This window comes from Scyliorhinus torazame, chromosome 10 (genome assembly GCF_047496885.1).
Source record: "Scyliorhinus torazame isolate Kashiwa2021f chromosome 10, sScyTor2.1, whole genome shotgun sequence".
Taxonomy (NCBI): domain Eukaryota; kingdom Metazoa; phylum Chordata; class Chondrichthyes; order Carcharhiniformes; family Scyliorhinidae; genus Scyliorhinus; species Scyliorhinus torazame.
The window spans coordinates 65283300-65304420 of NC_092716.1; the positions used below are offsets into that span (position 1 = coordinate 65283300).

The 21121-nt window shown below is 50.9% G+C and overlaps 1 long non-coding RNA gene across 1 annotated transcript in view; it reads right to left on the reverse strand.

The window, feature by feature from the left end:
* LOC140430614 (uncharacterized) overlaps positions 1 to 20641 on the reverse strand; it is a 53968-nt gene extending 33327 nt beyond the window's left edge. Inside the window, exons 1-2 of the long non-coding RNA XR_011949470.1 lie at positions 20398 to 20641; positions 3090 to 3165 (exon numbers count right to left, since the gene is read on the reverse strand). This is a non-coding gene — a long non-coding RNA (uncharacterized lncRNA). The remainder of the gene's footprint in view (positions 1 to 3089; positions 3166 to 20397) is intronic.
* Between the last annotated feature and the right edge of the window lie 480 nt (positions 20642 to 21121).

Below are 21121 nucleotides of genomic sequence, written 5' to 3' on the forward strand. Positions count from 1 at the left end.
GTCGTAAAAAGCCACCGTTTCCACGCTGGGGTGGGGACATAGCCTCAAAATTGGAGAATCCAGCCCGAGGTGTGTGTCCTGAACTATTATCCCTGCGTACTTATGTCTCCTTATCCTCCTTTCCCCCTTATTCTGTTATTAGCTGTTATTGAGTTGATCCGGTATCAAAACTGGAGGCATTAGTTCCTTAAGTATACTGTTCCAGATTGATCCTGTCTTGTGTGTTCCTATAGTTTCTATAATTCTTGTTCCGCACTGTACCGGTTTTGCATTGTTAATTACTTTCTTTTAATTCCTTGATGCGCTTTTTGTAAAAAATTTAAAAATGTAATTAAAATATATATCGAGTGTAGTAAAGAGGTGGTGAGACAGAATTGCGGATCGTGAGGGGAAGTGTAGTCCTGAATTGGTCTGGCGAGGACTTTGCTGCTCTTCATCCAAAGTCAAAAATAAAAGCAACAAACCTACCTTTAGTCACCTCTTCTGGCCCTGACCCTGTTAGGTGAACCCGAAAGCAGCTACCACATGCAGCTCAATTAAAACAGCAATTGGGCCCCGGTGCCCGATCTGTGTATTTAATGACGGTTCCTGCCTGCTTCTGGCAGGTTAAAATGGTGGTCCGTGTGTGATTGGTGGGTAACAGTTGTGGGTGAGTCCCACAGGCGGTTTCTATCAGGCAGGCAAATTCCAAATTGACATTTTATTTTGTGCCTTTGGCACTTACGTCCTACTCAGGAATTTCTAAGCTTTCCACTGCACTGGGATCACATATTTATGGTCAAGAGCATGCAAGTGTTTCCCAGAAGCTTTCAGCCTTTAACTGTATTTCTGCTTTTTCCTAAATCTCAGGAAAAACAAGAGGTTCTGGTGAATCAGTGCAGCAGACAAATTCCATGTGGGTTTTCCAGGTTCCAGTGATATCATCTTTAAATTATTTTTTAACTCAGTAATTTGGATTTTCCTTCTTGATTTTTTTCAACCTTTTGTTTTTTTGTTCAATTTTCATTATTTGCTGCTCTACTGTTTGTCTTGGGTGTTTTTTTTTCTCTTTTTCTTATGCTGTTTGTCTTGATAGCTTTTATCTTTGATGCATTCTCCTTCCCCACCACCAGCCCCCTCTTGCTACACTTCCATTCTTGCCGATTGACTTTCCAATATTGCACATTTTTCATGCTGTTTTTTAAATCCTTTTTTTCCCTCCAGTTTGTCATAGCGGAGGAATCAGCAGCGACAGGGAAAACGATGAGAGCGATGAGAAGTCAGGGGATGGGGTAGAGGCAAAGATAAAACAAGCAGTGCCACACTGGAAAGGGGCTAGGCAATGTAGAAGTTCAAAGATAACACTGAAGGTCAAGTAATAAATGCTGCTGACAAAGGGGGAAGGCAGAATAAGCTCCTGCACAAACACATAAACATCTTGTCCATTTTACTCAACTGTAAGTTGGTGCTTTAGTCATTACAATAGCAGGATCCGACACTGACTATAAATACATGCACAGTTTGCATCTTTCTTGCTTCAGAGGCCATCCTTTACATGCTGCACACAAGCTAGGTTCGACAGTAGCCTGTGTCCAGTGAGGTCTGCAGAGGTCAGTGTTGGGACCCTTGCTGTTTGTGGTTCAGATAAATAATTTTGACTTGAATGTAGGAGGTTCGATCAATAAGTTCGGCGATGGTATGAAAATTAGTGGGTGTGGTGATATCATGGTTGTGTTGTAATTCACTGACTGACCACTAGGAGTCTCATTAGTATATAAGTGAATCTTGGAGTCAGGTGACCCCTCAGACTGTCTGGAGGGAACTGGAGAGAGAGGTTGCTTGTGCATGATCATATTGTTATTCCTCTGTTGTTTTGTACATAGTTTACCCACAGGTAATGTTAATAAATTGGTTATAGCTTTAGCTGCAAGTGTTCTTGTAATATAAATCAGGCCATCAGACAAGAACATTACAGTGGGCTGATAAACAGTGAGGAGGATAGCCTTTGATTACAGGAGGATATAGACGGGCTGGTCAGATGGGCTGATTAGTGACAAATGAACTCTATCCGGATAAGTGTGAGGTGATGCACTTGGGCAGAGCAAACAAGCCAAGGGAATACATGATGAATGGCAAGACCCTGGGAAGCACCGAGGATCAGAGGGACCTTGGTGTGCATGTACACTGTCCTTTAAGGTAGCAGGACAGATGATAAAGTGGTTAAGGCAGTATATTTACCTTTATTAGCTGAGACACAGAGTTTAAGAGCAGGGAAGTTGTTCTGGAACTGTATAAAACGTTGGCTAGGCCACAGCTAGAATACTGAGTGCAATTGGGGGTGTATGGCGGAGGGTGCGGTGCGGGGGTGGTGGAGTGATGTGGGGGGCACCCATACAGCTGGTGTCACTCTGCAGAATGCCGGGCCATGGCGGGCCGTCAGTGAGGTGTGCAGTGAGGTGGCTGCCTTGCAGGCCGCGGCAATGGCGGTCCATGCCTGCACATTCCGGTCCTGTGGAGGGGTCACTCCTGCCCCACGGCACAGCCCTTGGTCACCCCCCATCACCCAGCAAGGCCCCCTCCCCAACCAGTGTCAGGACCGGCAGCCCACAGTCACGCCGCTCCGTGTCCAATCTCCTCTCCCTCCCTCATCAGTCACGGTGCCTGTTTCCCGATTTTTGAAAGTACAAGTGAATCCATATTCACATATCCCATCGGGAATTGCTCCGGGTGAAGGCGGAGGCCCCGGAGAATGATATGCAAACAGCTTTTATTGTACGTGCAGAGTAGAACGCATTGATGCAGCTGTCATGACCGGGCCACGATTTCTGCGTCAGGGCCGATTCTCTGCCCAATCGCCTTTCCCTATTTCGGAATCGGCCGATGGAGAATCCTGTCCCTTATCTTTATAACTTAATCATTAGCCTCACACACTGCTTAATTCAACAATTTCTACCAATCACAACACACACATTTATAGCTTCACCTCAGCTTCACACACATTTCAGTGCTGCAAGCCCCACACCCATGTCTCACAGCGTACACACACTGTCAGCTAGCCACATGTGGCAGGCATCATTTAAATACATTGCACCAAACTCATTGGCACTTACCTTTCTCTTCCAGGAAGTTGGCACAATTAGCAGCATATAAGCATCAGGGGTCAAGCACAGCTGTATGACCTTTCACCTATAGAGGAGAACGTGTTTATTATCATTGGAAAATTCGTGACTGGGATCAAGACCAGAGGCAGGAAAAAAAACCATCAAAGCTCATACCTAAGCTTCATTCTCGTCCCGCTTCTCACTCATCCGACAATCTCTTCTCATTTACAAGTTCAGGAATGAACCTCTTGCTTCCCTACCACTTCCCTCACTGCAACATTATCCTTGTGCCTTTATCACTTCAGGTACGCAAGAGCATTGTGGATAGCACAATTGCTTCACAGCTCCAGGGTCCCAGGTTAGTTCCGGCTTGTGTCACTGTCTGTGTGGAGTCTTCACATCCTCCCCGTGTCTGCGTGGGTTTGCTCCAGGTGCTCCGGTTTCCTCCCACAGTCCAAAGATGTGCAGGTTAGGTGGATTGACCATGATAAATTGCCCTTGGTGTCCAAAATTACCCTTAGTGTTGGGTGGGGTTACTGGGTTATGGGGATAGGGTGGAGGTGTTGACCTTGGGTAGGGTGCTCTTTCCAAGAGCCGGTGCAGACTCGATGGGCCAAATGGCCTCCTTCTGCACTGTAAATTCTATGATAGTCTATGAACTGCAACCTGTGCATGCAATGGTGCAAGACAAAGGAAAAACAAGACAACAAAGATGAGGAAACACTTTCATTAACTCTCATGCCAGCCCAAGACATTGCATTTACTTTCAGAGGCTAGCTTACAGGCAGGATCTACACATGCTGAGAAACTGGGAACAAGTGACCTGCCAGAGAGAGCATAGTGCAGGTGCCAGCTTGCCAGAGGGGAAGAGTACACACAAGTTCTGCTGCAAAGGAATCAGGTGAAGACTGCATTGGAGTGCCCTATAGAAGTTTGGTGGATATGCGCATGGAATACTCAATGTATTGGTGAGCCTGTCAGAAAGTGTGGTGATTGTCCCTTTCAGGAATCACTGGAGGCAGGAAGGGTCCCAGAGGACTGGAAAGTGGCTAATGTAACACCACTGTTTAAGAAGGGAGGGAGCAGAAGACGGGGAATTATCGGCCGGTTAGCCTGAATTCGGTCTTGGTAATATTTTAGAGTCTGTTATTAAAGATGAGATCGCGGAGTACTTGGAAGTGCATAGGACTGAGTCAGCACGGCTTTGTCAAAGAGAGGTTGTGTCTGACAAATTTGTTAGAGTTCTTTGAGGAGCTAACAAGGAAGTTAGAGAAAGGAGAACCAGTGGACATGATTTATTTAGATTTTCAGAAGGCCTTTGACAAGGTGCCGCATTGGAGACCGTTAAATAAGTTAAAAGTCCATGGTGTTGAGGGTAAGATCCTGGCATGGATAGAGGATTGGCTGACTGGCAGAAGGCAGAGATTGAGGATAAAGGGGGCTTTTTCAGGATGGCAGCCGGTAACTAGTCGTGTGCCTCGGGGGTCTGTGCTGGGACCACAACTTTTCACAATATACATTAATGGTCTGGAAGAAGGAACTGAAGGCACTGTTGCTAAGTTTGCAGATGATACAAATATCTGTAGAGGGACAGGTAGTCTTGAGGAAGCAAGGGGGCTGCAGAAGAACTTGGACAAGCTCGGAGAGTGGGCAATGAAGTGGCAAATGAAATACAATGTGGAAAGATGTGAGGTTATGCACTTTGGAAGGAGGAATTTTGGCATAGACTATTTTCTAAATGGGGAAATGCTTAGGAAATCAGAAGCACAAAGGGACTTGGGAGTCCTTGTCCATGAACATCTTAAGGTTAATATGCAGGTTCAGTCGGTAGTTAAGAAGGCAAATTCAATGTTAGCATTCATGTCAAGAGGGCTAGAATGCAAGATCATGGATGTACTTCTGAGGCTGTATACGGCTCTGATTAGACCCCATTTAGATTATTGTGAGCAGTTTAGGGCCCTGTATCTAAGGAAGGATGTGCTGGCTTTGATAAGGGTCCAGAGGAGATTCACAAGAATGATCCCTGGAATGACGAACTTGTCGTATGAGGAACGGTTGAGGACTCTGGGTCTGTACTCGTTGGAGTTTAGAAGGATGAGAGGGGATCTTATTGAAACTTACAAGATATTGCGAGGCCTGGATAGAGTGGACGTGGAGAGGATGTTTCCACTTGTAGGAAAAACATGAACCAGAGGACACAATCTCAGATTAAAGGGACGATGTTTTAAAACAGAGATGAGGAGGAATTTCTTCAGCCAGAGGGTGGTGAATCTGAGGAACTCTTTGCCGCAGAAGGCTGTGAAGGCCAAATCACTGAGTGTCTTTAAGACAGAGATAAATAGGTTCTTGATTAATAAGAGGATTAATATCAGCCATGATTGAATGGCGGAACAGACTCGATGGGCTGAGTGGCCTAATTCTGCTCCTATGTCTTATGGTCTTAGGGTTGGTGGGGGCTGGTTTAGCTCAGTGGGCTAGACAGCTGGTTTGTGATGCAGAACATGTCCAGCAGCATGGGTTCAATTCTCGTATCAATCAGCTAAGAATTCTGAATTGTCCCTCTGTGTACCCGAACAGGCGACTAGTGGAGTTTCACAGTAACTTCATTGCAGTGTTAATGTAAGCCTACTTGTGACAATAAAGATTATTATTATTAGTAGTATGGTCTTCATGGATGCATCACCCTGGAGGTGGTGGAAATGGCAGAAAATGAACCACTGAATACAAAGGCTGGTGGGATGAAAGATGAGGACAAAGGGAACACCAATGTGGATCTGGGAGGGTGGGGAAAGGATGAGAGCAGAAGTGTGGGATATGTGTACCCTCTTTAATATTTTGTTTTATTAAATTTAGAGTACCCAATTCATTTTTTCCAAATAAGGGTCAATTTAGCGTGGCCAATCCACCCACCCTGCTCATCTTTGGGTTGTAGGGGCGAAACCCACACAAACACTGGGAGAATGTGCAAACTCCACATGGACAGTGACCCAGAGCCGGGATCGAGCCTGGGACCTCGGCTCCGTGAGGCAGCCGTGCTATCCACTGCTCCACCGTGCTGCCCACCCTCTTTAACAATAAGCATCACCTTCAATCTAAGCAGGGCGACCCATAACACCATAACTGACCCACACTACACATTCACAAAAGGCAGCAATAAGCAGATTAATCCCCAAGGGAGATAGTGAAGCATGAGGGTGTAAAGATGATAGGGATGAGAAAAGGGGACATATACTTCAAACCGTGGTTACATGCTTCCTGGCATCTTGATAGAATGGCAGAGATCTGGAAGAAAGCTGCCTGCCTGTCCTGTCAATAAGATATCTGGTCAACGTCATGACAAGATCCACAGAGGCGAAAAAAGGAACAGAAAATGCAATTAAAATGTTTCCTAATATTTTGCACTGAGAAAGACAGTGTCAACATTTGTAGAAGCCACATCAAAGAGTCAGTATTTAATTGTTTCAATCACCAAGTGTCCAGTAAGAAAACATCATCATTTAATAGAGAATGTAACAAAATCAGACTTTCATTTTGCAGAGACAAAGCTTTCCGAGCCAGCAGTTTGAACAATCAGAAGTGCAATGTATAGACAAGCTAATGGTGTGATAAGTAATCCTTTCCTCAACAATTCATTCTCCATTGACACTGTATTCCGACAACTCATATTGAATGAATGCTGCATGAGGAATCACAGATACGCACACATTATGTGGCCATTTCAATCCCCATCCGCTGAAGTTCTCTGATAATCCCCTGGGTTTTATGACTATTTGTTCAGAAAGCTTCACCTCCTGCTGCTGTCCATATTGTTAGTTTCCTGTTGATTCATAGTCAACTATTTTTATCCCTGAGGAATCTGAACTTGAATCTTCAATTTAGGGCGATCTACATCCTCGCTGCCATGGATACCGGCCACCTGCTTCCTCCTGAAGAGCAAGACTTCTGCCTGCCCCACTGGGAACAGCTACAAACAGATAAATACTGATGAGTGCTCTTCACACAATCCAATTACTGCTAGCTACAGGTAAATTGTAAATTTTCCTCGGAAGTATTATTAGCTTTTTTACCAAACCTAAAGCTTTGAATTGCCAATACCAATGTCGACATCAAATTCTGTTGATGTTCCTGGAATTGCGGTTTAACTGTTGCAAACATATGAAGACTAAATTGAATGTAAAATGGAGATGTGTAGAAAGAAATGTATTAAAGTGTAAAAATTACGGTAGCAAAGTCGGGTGGGAAGTGTGTGAAACATAGGTGCAGTTCCCAATATCAATCTAAGCCTAACTTTCTAACGCTGAAACTGAAAGAGTGGCAATTCCATGCAGAGGGGGAAACAGGTGGTAACTAATTCACAGCAAGGACAACAGTCCGTAGCCGTCACGCGAGGTCCCCGGAAACTGTGAGCACACGCGACCGACGCCGTCGGGAAGTTGACCCATCAGGGGTGGAGCATCGGGGGAGGGCCTCAGGTGACACCCTGAGACCATCCCAACGGCCTGCGGTGGACTCAGCAATTACGCGTTTTTGAGGGGGCGGAGCATCTGAAACACGGCGCCGCCCCCGATTTAGGCGTAAGAACAGATTTTCCGGCCAATCGCTGAACACGATTTTGGCGTCTGCACTCGGAGAATCCCGCACTAAGTATTGACCCCGGGGCAGGATTAGCAGAGTTCTACGGCAGTAAAACTGCCGCCACAGCTGGGCTAATTCAGCAACCATTGAGAGACCAGCACCATGTGGAACTCGAACGATTCCAATGGAAATCAAAATCAGCGGCCACGGCGCCTGTTTCCCGATTTTTGGAAGCACAAGTGAACCTCGCCGTCGGGAATTCCCCCCGATGGAAGCGGAGAATCGCGCCGGCCCCGTAGAATACCGGGTCAGGCCCGCTAATGATATGGCAACGGTGTTTACTGTACGTGCGGAATGGAATGCATTGACGCCACTGTCAAGTCGCCAGAGAATTGTGATTTGGCGTGAACCTGGCATCCGCCACGATTTTAGTGTCAAAACCGATTCTCCAATCGCCTTTACCGATTCCGGTGTTGGCCGATGGAGAATCCCACCCTGGATCTATTTGGTCAGAGGTAAAGAGCAGAAAAGGAGTTGTTACATTGCTGCACGTTTACCAAAGAGCCCCAAATATTGAGATGGAGATTGAGGAGCGAGGGGAATGCTAAGAAAAGTTAGAGACATAGTGGGCTTGGGGGAACCTAGCTACCAGTAGAGATAAGTCACCATTGTAACAACAAGCTTCTATTAAAAATCACATTGATCACCTATCAAGTGCCCCCCTGCTGAGGAAGGATCGTACCCCCCCCCCCCCGCCCCCCCCCCCCCCCCCCCCCGTCCCCCACGAACACCCCTCCTCCCAGAGCAACGCTCAGGCATCTCATGTCCACCAGTATTCTTTATTCATGAGGATGTCAAGGGCTGAAATCTTGTGAGAGTCTGTCCACCCCATCAGTATGTGGAGAAACACACTGGGACCCCTGTCGTCAGAGGAGGTAGTAGTAGCTGAAATGCGTCATTCAACCTCTCAGCACTCCTGATTACCCTGTTCAGTGGCTGGTCCCGCTCAGCTCGCTTGTTAGGCAGGGGTCAGACAGTCGCTCAGAGGATAAGAGGAGCATCACTCTGTCCTCACTGTAATTCATCATCATTCTCCTGCTGCATCTGCTAATATTGCCTTTGCATCCTTCCCATGAACGTTATGACCATCATGATGATCTCCCGCTGGTAAGACTCAAGTGAGAAGATGTCAGGCCCCATTGCCACCGTAGTCCTGGTCATCCCCAAACCAAGAGGTAACGAGGGTGTCCCTAGCCCTGTGCCCCACACAGACCCTGGCCATCACCCAAGGCCCTTCCGCTGCCTCCCCGGCAGGTTGCCCCTTGCCAACCTCATTGACCTCCCCGTCATCTGAGGAGATGTGGTGCTCTTCCACCTCCTCCGCATCCAACTGCTCGCCCCACTGCAGAGCACGGCACACCACTACGATGTGGAACGCCCTCTGGGGGCTGTAGTGGAGGGCTCCTCCTGACTGGGCCAGGCACTGGAACCGCATCTTTAGCAGGCCTATTGCCTGCTCGACTGACGCACGCATAGATACATGAGCCTCATTGTGCCAATTTCAGCGGGTGTTTGTGGCCTCCGCACTAGCGTCTTCACTTGAGGCGGTCTTTAAGTGGCGCAGGAACCCTGCGAGGTGCGTGAACGACCGGGATGGCATCCGGTTTGAGGCAAATTCGGTAGGTGTATGGCAGTGTTCCCATGCCCTCGAATGCCTCCTGGTTGTGGGCGAGTAGCGATTGGAGCTGTGCGTTGAACTCTGCATCCGCAAAGTCAGACGTGCCGTCTGGAGAGAGAGAGTGGACTCGTTGCACAAGGTGGAGAGCCTTGCATGCCTGTGCGCCCGGCAGGGAGTCCTTCGATGAGCCGACTATCTCGAACGAGAGTGTGGCCGTGTGTGTGTGTTGTGTGTCACCTGGAGCTGGCAGGATCCCATGGCCGGGATAACGTTCCCGTTGTAGTCGACCATCTTGATGGCCGGATTGGTGGTCTGACCTTCATGGCGTAGAAGGCTGACCATGCTATGGCGGAGGCGCCAGTGTCCAGGCGGAAAGTGATCGGCGATCGGTTGACCATCAGGGTGGCACACCATTCATCGCCCGGATTGATGGTGTTGACCCGGTTCCCATCAATGACCGCAACCCGGAAGGCAGCTTGGTCATCTGTGTCATCGGTTTGGATGTCGTGATGCGGAGGTTGAATGGTCCGCACGTTCCTGCGAGGTTGTCGGAGATGTGGAAGATCAACAGTTTGAGCCGCTTGACAGTAGGCAGCGTAGTGGCCCATCTTGCCACAGCGTAGGCATTGTCGGGTTTTTGCAGGACATTGCCCTTTTAAATGTGCAGCTCCACAGTTGCCGCACGTTGTGACGTCATGGTGTTCATTACGCCACTGCGCATGCGCAATTCGGTCTTGCGTCGGGCGCGCCTGCGCAGCACGTCCCTCAGTGAAGCACTGCTTGAAGAGCTTCCAATTTGTGCCCAGGTTCCCAGCGACTTGCAACGGCTGCGGTTTGTTGAGGGTGTCCATGGCTCAGGATGGCAGATTTGCTGGTAGGTATCGATTCACTTCTGGTACCATGAAGTGTTGGGTGCTCTGAGGTACAGACGAACCAACACGGTTGCGATTGGTACAACGCAGTTTTATTCCATTGAACTATTTATACATCAAACTTGGTACTCAGCACGTTGTGACTGTGTGAGTGTCTTGCTTTGAGGTCCTGGCCCTGTGTCATCTCCAGATGGACTGCCCAGGAAGTGTTGTGTTTCTTGTTTTATACTGTGTCTGCTCTTGTCTGTGATTGGCTGTCATGTTATGTGTGCTCTGTCTATCATTATGTATGTGTTATGATGTATGTTTGAATATCATGACACCACCCACTTCCAGCTGCCACTCCAGAAGGGCAAACCATCAGTGGGAATATCATCACAAGCCCAGCAACGGTGACCTGAGAAGTGCTACTAGCACACCAGTAACCAGACGCGAGAGCTAGAGACCTACAGCAATGATGGGCCGCTAAGGCCTGCAAGCCAACACGCCCCCCCCCCCCAATAAAGTGCTAAGACTGACCCCTCCCCCACCCCGGGTTGCACCTAACTGGGTCTCCCATGTCTGCTCTGGTGCTCCCTCTGCAATTGGCACCCTGGAGGGTGATGGTGACCTGAGCATTCACCTCCGATATCCCCTTCGGAAATGAGATCGCAAGATTTTCATTTTTATACAGCCATACAAACATGACATGACATCACGCTGCCACCCTTCATAGGTGGGATCCTCGTTATGTTACTGGCAAGGGGCATGGAACATCAGGAAATGCCATTTCGCCGGCGAAAATAACGTTTCCCAATTCTCACCGGATCTTACGCCCGTGTCGCAGCTCTCGCTGACGGCGAACGCAAACTCAAAATTCTACCCATAGTCTTCAATCGTGCTGAAGTCTCGTGTTCCGGAACTCACCATGTCCTAGTCAAACTGTTCCAGTATAACTCCAAGACTGACGTTTACCCAGCAATGTTGAAAATTGCTCAGGTATGTCCGGTCCACAAAAATCAGGACAAATTCAACCCGGCCAATTATTGCCCCGTGAATCTAACAATCATCAGCAAGTGATTGAAGGAGGCATCGGCAGTGTTATCAAGTGGCACTCACACAGCAATTACTTGCTCACAGATGCTCAGCTTGCATTCTGCCAGGGTCACTCAGCTCCTGACCTCATTACAATTAAGTGAATTATAACCACTAACCCCAATGGGATCTACCATAGATCAGGAACACTCCCTCAACAATCACCCTCACTTGAGTTAAAAGCAGCCACATCACACAGACACTTATTTTGGGTCTGAGAAAATGAACTACTTCTTCCATAAGGAAGGTGACAATTAAGAGATATTGGGCGGGACTCTCCGTTTCTGAGTTGACGGCAATGCAGACGCCATGGACTTTCACGACAGAAAAACTGGCGCTACACCTGGACCAATTCCGCTACTATTAAGGGGCTAGCACCGGTCGATTCCAATGAAAAACGGTTCGGGATTCGCCCGGTCGGTGATCGACACTCGGGAGGCTGACAAGCTGCAGCCACACATACACATTACAATCCCCACACGCACTCAACCCGGGCAACAAGATGGCACAGGTTGTGCCAGAGCATGCCCATACAGCTGATGGGTCGGCTGGGACCAGCGGGCATCCAGGGGAGTGCCCTGGGGGGGGCACCTCTATGACCTAGATTCACAGTGGGCTGTTAGCGGTGTGCGCAGCTGCATGGTTACCTTGTTGGCTGCGGCAGTGGTGTCCCTTGCCCGTCCACTCCGACCCCACAGCCCAGGAAGACTTTATTAACAAACTCCAGGGAGTGATTAGGAAGGCCATATACATTCATTACTGAAACAGATTCTCCGTATACAAGCCCCTTAATAATCACATGTCTTCCCCACCTCCTGGCCACTCCGACCGATCACGATTAAAGAGAGGATACCTAACAACGAGACACCATCATAAACATTCGGTGAATAAAACGATGGATAACTGGCACGTGGCCCAGTTATCGCAAATAAAGGTCCTGAGATTCTTAAGGATAAAGCATTCAGTGCCGTGCTCAAATGTTAACATCTCCTAATAAACAGGCAGCTGGATTCTCCCAACTTGGGACTATGTTCCCATGTTGGCATAAAAACGCTGGCCTTTTACTCTAGAGATTCCTGCAAAAGAGATGAGCTGATTCAATGCCCTGCCTAGCTAGCAGGGACCCAGAGTAATTCACGCAGCTTTAGCTGCGGATACGGGCCCCCGCACTTCCGGCTTTGAGTCCGCGCATGCGCACGGCGGCGGCCTCCAGTGGCCATGCCAAACACCATGGCGGAATTGGACCGCAGAGCCACAAATAAAAACTAGATCCCCCCGATCGACCGCTAACCCGAGCATCTGACCGCACGGATCTGTCCCCCGGCCGCCTAGAAGCCCCCGCCCCCCCGGTGTCCGATCCCCCCGCCCCTCCCACCAGGGCGGCTGCAAACTGAGTCCGCAGCCGCCACGCTAGCATCCCGACCGGCAATAGCAGGTTAGTTCCACGCCGTCGGGAACTCGGCCAGTCAGGATCAGAGGATCGCTGGGCTGACCTCTGGCAATAGGCCCCCAGCCACACGGAGTATTCCGCTATCACGCCAATTCGCGGGTCCCGGAGAATCGCCGGTTCTGGCGCAGGGCCCAATTTCATCCTGAAATTGGATTCTGCGCCCCCGCGCCGAACGTGGGGCTGCAGAGAATCCAGCCCAGGGTGTATGACAAAACAAAGTCAGGCAATAACAACGGGGAGAAAGTTCAAATTTCAACAAGCTGCAGGTTTTCAGTCCAAGCCTTCACCTTCTATGGACTTCACAAAAGCCAAGGCACTAGCCAGATTATCAAAAGACTTAATGGAGTCATCGGATATCGCCCCCCGGGGTCACAGGATAAAGCAGGGTATAATTCACTCCAGCTGCCTTGAGCTGTTTTCCAACTTAATCAAACTTCTATGCTTCAGCTGTGTTGTCGTGGAGAAGTCCTGGACAAAGGAGAGGCTCGCCCCCTCTCATGGAGCCAGATCCCTCACTGCTTCCAGCACCTTCCAGCAATCTTTCAAGTTATGGAAGCGAATGATTATGTCCCTAGGTCTCAAAGACAGGATGTGGTGCGGCCTTTCCAACTTGAAATGTCCAGCCTTCACATCCAGCTTAAGGAAACATGGTAGCCAGCTCTCAAAAACTTAATAGGAGTCTTGACCTCCACTCCTTCAGGCAGGCTGATGACCTGGACATTCTTCCTCTGGCCTCAGTTCTCCAAATCCTCCAGGATTTCTGACATACCCCGTAGCTGGTCTTCCAAGGATTCAATACGAACTTCAGCCGAGGAAGCAACATTTCTGATGCTCAGAATTCTCTCCTCCATTTCATCAAGCACTTTGATAGTATTCTGCAGCTTGGTCTCACGAGGACTTAGATTCTGTGTTCGAGTACTCTGATATTGGTGATAATGTTTGCAGTCATCATTTGCAGCATCTTATAAAGTGCTGGGTCAAGAGCCTGCTCAATGATCAGGTCGCCATTTTTCGAAGACGGCTCCATAGATGCATTTGACTGCTCCCTTTTATCGCCAGATTTCTTGGAATTTCTCAACAGTTTTCCTCCAATGTGCATCCAAAAACCTTCGAGGAACAGACAATGGGGTAGTAACACCTGGATTTTTAAAAATGTGTTTATGTGACGTGGGCGTCGGAGGCTGTGCCAGCATTTATTGCCCATCCCTAATTGCCCATAAGGGGGCAGTTAAGAGGCAACCACATTGCTGTGGGTCTGGAGTCACATGTAGGCCAGACCAGGTAAGGATGGCAGATTTCCTTCCCTAAAGGACATTAGTGAACCAGATGGGTTTTTACGACAATCGACAATGGGTTCATGGTATAAAAGCAAATTACTGCGGATGCTGGAATCTGAAACCAAAGAGAAAATGCTGGAAAATCTCAGCAGGTCTGGCAGCATCTGTAGGGAGAGAAAAGAGCCAACGTTTCGAGTCCGATGACTCTTTGTCAAAGCTAACAGACAGAGAAAGTGGGAAATATTTATACTGTGGAGTGAGAATGAAAGATGAGTCCTAGCCACAGAAACCCAGGGAAACCGGGTGCCAATGGCCACAGAAACCAAGGGGAAAGAGTGCTAATGGCAGTCCCCAGAGAAGACAAAAGATGTGAAAGGTCCAGCAGTAGAGAAACTAACATCAGAGGATGAACTGTAGATGTGGGGGAGGGGAAGGGGGAAGCAAAGAGGAAGAAGGTTAAGGAAAGGTGGATAAGATTGCGGGGGGGTGGGGTTTAAATATACATTAAGAAAGAAAGAAATGGTAAAAGATAGTTAAAATGAAATGGGATGAAAACAAATGGGGCGAGATGGGATAGAGCTGATCATCTGAAGTTGTTGAATTCGATGTTGAGACCGGAAGGCTGTAGCGTATCCCCGCATACTCTACCCCCTCCACCCCAAACAAAATCTCCCGACTCACTACAAAGTAATCAATCCTCGAATACACCTTATAGACGTGTGAAAAGAAGGAATACTCCCTTCTCCCTGGGTTCTGAAAGCGCCATAGATCCACCATACCCATCCTCTCCATAAACCCCCCCCAGCTCCCTTGCCATGCGTACCCTACCCATTGACCTGGGGCTCGATCTATCCAACCTCGGCTCCAGGACACAGTTAAAATCTCCTCCCATGATCAACTGGTACGTGGCCAAATCCGGGATCACTGCCAGCAACCTCCTCATAAAACCCACATCATCCCAATTTGGGGCATACACATTTACCAACACTACCGGTGCCCCTTCCAATACCCCACTCACAATCACATATCTCCCACCTGGATCCCTCACCTCCTTCGCACTCACGAATCCCACTTTTTTGTTCTTTAAAATCGCCACACCCCTCGATTTCAAATCAAACCCCGAGTGAAAACCTACCCAACCCACCCCTTCCTTAACCTAACCTGGTCCTTCACACGGAGGTGTGTCTCCTGCAAAAAGACAACACCCGCTTTCAAGCTCCTGAGGTGCGCGAACACCCGCGACCTTTTAACCGGCCCATTCAGTCCCTGGACATTCCACGTTGCCAACCTTACCGGAGGCTTGTGCCTCCAATCCCCTCTACCGTCTGTCATCTTCCCCATTAACTCCTGCCCCTTTAATTCCACTCTGTACGTAGCCCATCCCAGATGGCCCCTTTCTTCGCCCTTGACCATGGCATCTCTCACCCCCTGATGCGTCGCAGAAACCCCCCCCCCCCCCGCTTTTCCCCTTCCCCTTCTTCCCCCCCCCGCCCCACCTTCCCCTCCCCCCCCCCCCCCCCCCCCCGGCCACCCCTCTTGGCTTTCTCCCCACCACCTCACTTCCGTTCACCAGCATAACCCGCCAGTGCAGCTGCCCCTGCCCAAAGGCATCTCCCAATGACCTCCCCCTCTCTCTTCCCCGCCACCCCCCCCCCCCCCACTCCTCAGCTCAAAGAAGAAGGCCTCCTCTGGCCTTACCCTCCCCCACCCAAAGAAGGACTTCTCCTGAACTTCAGGTAGCCTTGTCCAAAAGCAAACAAACAGATGTTAAACACAAACAGTCCCACAAAACAGGAGGGGGGATGGGAACATCCATCTCCACATTAACTTTTCACCCCTACAACTCCTTACAATCTCAACATCAAACAGCAACCCCCACCCCCAACAAAAAAAGGCGAAAATTCCCCAATCACTACACCCACTTCAAACATGCTCCCGACCATTACATAGTGCCAGCACCCCGGTTCCCAAGCATTGTCCACTCAGTTCTCCCCCAGTTTATGCTCCTTAATGAAGTCCACGGCCGCTTCTGGGGTCTCGAAATAATACTCCCGGCCTCCGAATGTCACCCATTATTTTGCCAGGTAGAGCACCCCAAACCTGATCTGCCATCGATACAGCACCGCCTTGGCCCTGTTGAAACCTGCCCGCCATTTTGCCAACTCGGCTCCGATGTCCTGATAAATCCGGACGTTATTTCCCGCTCAGTCGCAGCTACGCTTCTCTCGATCACTGCGGCTCCCCAGCTCTAGGCTTTTGCCTCAGAGACCTATGCGCTCTGTCCACTTCAGGTGCCTTATCTAACACCCCTTCTGCCACCAGCCCCGCCAGCATCTTCGAGACATACCTCGTGGCACTCACACCTTCCACTCCTTCAAGCAGGCCCACTATTCGCAGGTTCTGCCTTCTCGAGGTATTCTCCTGCTCCTCAACCTTTGCCCTCAGCATTTTACAGAGGTCTCCTAGGAGCCCCACCTCCGCCTCCAGAGCCACCACACGATCGCCGTGGTCCGAGGTCACTCCTTCAATCTCCCGAATCTGTGACCCCTGCACCTCCAAACACCTCTCCATCCGCTCCAAAGTACTCTTCGGGGTGCCACAGCTTCTGCAATGGCCTTTGCATGATCCTCGTGCATTTCTTTCCTCTGTTTATGGAATTCCTCCTTGATAAAAGTAATCATTTCCTGTATCTGGTGCCTTTCAGCTTGCCCCTCCCTCGCCTGCATGCTGGAAGAGACTGTCTGTGAAGCACAAGATTGTTTCAACATTTCAGCCAAACCTCTCACTGTTTTCTGCCGGGTCCGGTGATCAGATGACATATCATTCCAGGGGTAAATTACTCCTCTAATATTCACCTACGCCTTTTCACCAAATTTCCACCTGGATCTGGGTAAAAAGAGCCCTTTACTGCGACTTTGAACAGGAACAGCCCTTTATGTGACCAATCACTCCATGGTCACAAGCGGAAGTCCGGATTCTCTGTTTCTGAGACTATGGGCGGGATTCTCCATTGCCGATATCGTAATCAGCGATCGGGCAGAGAATCCCTTTTTACGACCGAATCGAGGGCGGCACCTGTTTTCAGATGCTCCGCCCCCACCAAATGGCGTCATCGGGGAGTACGCTGCACGCCGTTTGGACGGCCTCAGGGCGTCACCTGAAGACCCTCCCCTGACGCCCCGCCCCCGATGGACCGAGTTCACGACGGCACGGTTCACTTGTGCTCTCAGTTTTCATGAACCTCACGTGGCAGCTGCAGACTGTGGCCAGCACCGCCACAGTCAGTGGGGGGGGGGAGCCGTGCCGCTGGCTGGGGGTGGGAGGCCTGCGGCGAGAGCTCTGGGGGGACTGGTGGGGAGTGGTCCGGGGTTGGTGAGGGGGTGGGTCCAGGGGAGCACTATCTGGCAGGTTGGATCCGCGTGCAGCCGCCGCCATGTTGTATGGCGCGACCGCTGCCGGTCGTAGCCGTGGACATGCACAGCCATGGGCCCGGCCATTCTCTGGCCATTTTTGGCATGGGAACCGGGGGTTTTACACAGCGTTGCTGCGAGCCACCTCACCGGTCCCAGAATTGGTAAGGGTTCGGTGCCAATTTTGGGGTCGTAAAACGCCACAGTTCCCATGTTGGCGTCGGCACTTCGTCTCAAAGTCGGAGAATCCAGCCCTAAGTGCTGACTTGCTGGATTCATGGAGTTCTACGACAGCAAAACCGCCGCCGCACCTGGACCAATTTACCAATCATTGAGGGACTAGCCTGGCACCACGTGGAACACAATCGATTCCAATGGAAAACGGCATTAATTTTGCCGCGATTAGTATTGACACTCGAGAGGCTGATAAGCTGCAGCTGCATATTAGCCCTTTAGCCCTCCACTCCCAACACACACTCATCCCAGCCAGCAAGGTGGCACTGGCTACACTGGAGCATGCCCATCCTCTTGATGTGTTGGCTGGGGCCAGAGGGTACCTGGGAGGGGTGGCCTGGTGGGGAGAGAGGGGGCACCCATATGATCCATGGCGCTAGGTTCACAGTGGGCAGTCAGTGGCATGCGCAGCTGGCTGGCTGCCTTGCCGGCTGCGGCAATGGTGTTCCATGCCCATCCACCCTGACCTCCCAGCCCACCTCCAAGCCATCCCCCGCTACTGCCCTTGGTCCTGGCAGAAGACCCCCCGCCCAGCGGCACACCTGGCAGCACACTATGGCGATGTTGGACACTTTCCGTAGCCCCTCTCTCTCCCTCAGCAGCCATGCAGCCTGTTTCACTATTTTTGAAAGCACAAGTGAACCTTGCTTTAAGGAATTCCCTCCGATGGAGGCGGAGGATCACAGAGGCCCCAGAAAATACGGGGTCAGACCCGCTAATGATCTGCCAAGAGTGTTTACTGTATGTGCGGTGTGGAGCGCATTGTTACCGCTGTCAAGGTACCAGAGAATTGCGATTTGGCGTGAACTTGGCCCCAGCCTGATTTTGGCGTCAAAACCATTTCTCCGCCCAATCACGTTTCACGATTCTGGAGTCGGCCAACAGAGAATCTCACCCACCATCTTTTTAAAAATAACTTGTACAGCCCCTACTACTCTAACTTGGACCATTCAGGCTTCCATCCAAAGCAGGGATTCTCATCAGTGTTGCACTTTCAAGGGGCGGGATTCTCCGACACCCCGCCGGGTCAGAGAATCACCGGGGGTCAGCGTGAATCCCGCCCCCGCCGGCTGCCGAATTCTCCGGCCCCCAGAAAATCACGCTGATGCAAATCGCGCCGCATGCCTCGGAGAATGGCGAGGACCGGCGCGAAGCTATGGGCCCCGGGCGAGGACCAGCGCGACGCTATGGGCCCCGGGCGAGGACCAGCGCGACGCTATGGGCCCCGGGCGAGGACCAGCGCGACGCTATGAGCCCCGGGCGAGGACCGGTGCGACGCTATGGGCCCCGGGCGAGGACCCGGGGAGGTGGGGGGGGCGAGTGCCGGGGAGGAAAGGGCGAGTGCCGGGCAGGAGGGGGCGAGTGCCGGGGTGGGGGGGTGGGCGAGTGCTGGGGAGGAAGGTGCCGGGGTGGGGGGGGGGGGGGGGGGGAGGCGAGTGCCGGGGAGGAGGAGGCAAGTGCCGAGTAGGGGCGGGGGGCGAGTGCTGGGGTGGGAGGTGGGCGAGTGCCGTTGAGGAGAGGGCGAGTGCCGGGAAGGGAGGCGAGTGCCGGGGAGGGAGCGAGTGCCGGGAAGGGAGGCGAGTGCCGGGGAGGGAGCGAGTGCCGGGGAGGGGGTGAGTGCCGGGGAGGGGGTGAGCGAGTGCCGGGGAGGAGGGGGCGAGCGCCGGGTAGAGGGGTGGCGAGTGCCGGGGATGGGAGGGCGAGTGCTAGGGAGGGGGGTGGGCGAGTGCTGGTGAGGAGAGGGCGAGTGCTAGGGAGGGGGGTGGGCGAGTGCTGGTGAGGAGAGGGTGAGTGCCGGGAAGGGAGGCGAGTGCCGGGGAGGGAGCGAGTGCCGGGGAGGGGGGGTGGGCGAGTGCTGGGGAGGGAGGTGCCGGGGTGGGGGGGGGGGGGGCGAGTGCTGGGGGGGCGAGTGCCAGGGAGGAGGGGGCAAGTGCTGGGTAGGCGGGTGGGCGAGTGCCGGTGTGGAGAGGGCGAGTGCCGGGAAGGAAGGCGAGTGCCGGGGGAGGGGGTGAGTGCCGGGGGGGGGGGGGGGGGGGGGGAGTGCCGGGCGGGGGGGGGGAGTGCTGGGGAGGGAGGTGCTCGGGGAGGGGGCGAGTGCCGGGGAGGGGGGTGGGTGAGTGCCGGGGATAGGAGGGCGAGTGCCAGGGAAGGGGGTGGGTGAGTGCCGGGGATGGGAGGGCGAGTGCTGGGGAGGGAGGTGGGCGAGTGCCGGGGATGGGAGGTTGAGTGCTGGGGAGGGAGGTGTTAATACATCCCTCACCCGAACCTCCATCTGGTGATAGCACCAGGAACAAGTTTCACAGTAAGAAAAATAATAATAAATATACGTATTTAATTCTGTAACTAATTTCAGACAGAAAACAAATTGGTGTCTCGCAACGGGGGGCTGGTGGGGGCAGGGTGGGGTGGGGGGGGGGGAGTTCTGAGGAATTGATACAATACAGAGGTGGAGTGGGGGGGCATTAAAGACAAAAGGCTGAGAGTCCGTGTTCTGAGGTATTCAATTTAAAGTGAAAGTCCTTCCATAATATGTACAAATAAAACAAAATGCATAATCAAACTCTGGGAAGAGATTCACCGATTTGAAGGAAACAAATTGTTTTCTGAAAAAGGATTTGCGAATCTTTTGACAACTTAAGTGCGTAATTGGGAGCAGTAGCACGGTGACTTTACCTGGTATCACAATGTCTATAAGATGCTGCCACTGGCACATTAGCAGATTTGATGGAAGAAAGACAATTATTTACCTTAATCCTGCAGGTCAACATTTGAAGCAGAGCGTCAATTGATAACAAGATGGTGTAAAGGTTCTACAGCACCAGATACATTCCACCGGGACGTGGAAGCACAAGGGATTCATGCCATATGGAGTCCAGGTGGTGAGAATGAGGTTTTTGTTTCAGATACACGCAGATTCTATTAATGGAGTTCATCAAACCTTGCCCAAGGTAATCACGTAAAAACAATGGTCACCCACTCAGTGTGGGGATGCCCCACAGCTGCTTACTTTGGCAAGCTTCTGCTAAGCATGTCCCACCCACTCTTCATCTGCACATTAACTCTTTCAACCTCGGAGACTGAGGGATATGGGCGGAGCCTTTTCACCCGAAGAATAATTTCAGTGCAGATCAAAACACGAAAACCGAATGCTTGTTTGCCATGTCACCCTGTGTAAACCGAAATCTTAATTGTCTAAATTTCAGGGGGTTTTTGTTTTGATGCAAAGGAAGTTGACAGTAAGAGAAAGCAAGATGATGAGTGGAAGGGGGTGTTTAAAAAAATCTTTAATGTTATCCCCAACTGAATGCATTCATAAAATACAGCTTTATAAAAAGAGGTTCATACTGATTAAAAATTATCTGAAAATAATTTGCTAAAGGTCATATCTACTGTCCTTGGCAGCAAGCACCAGATGTGAGGCCACCTGTTCTTGAAATGAAATGAAAATCGCTTATTGTCACAAGTAGGCTT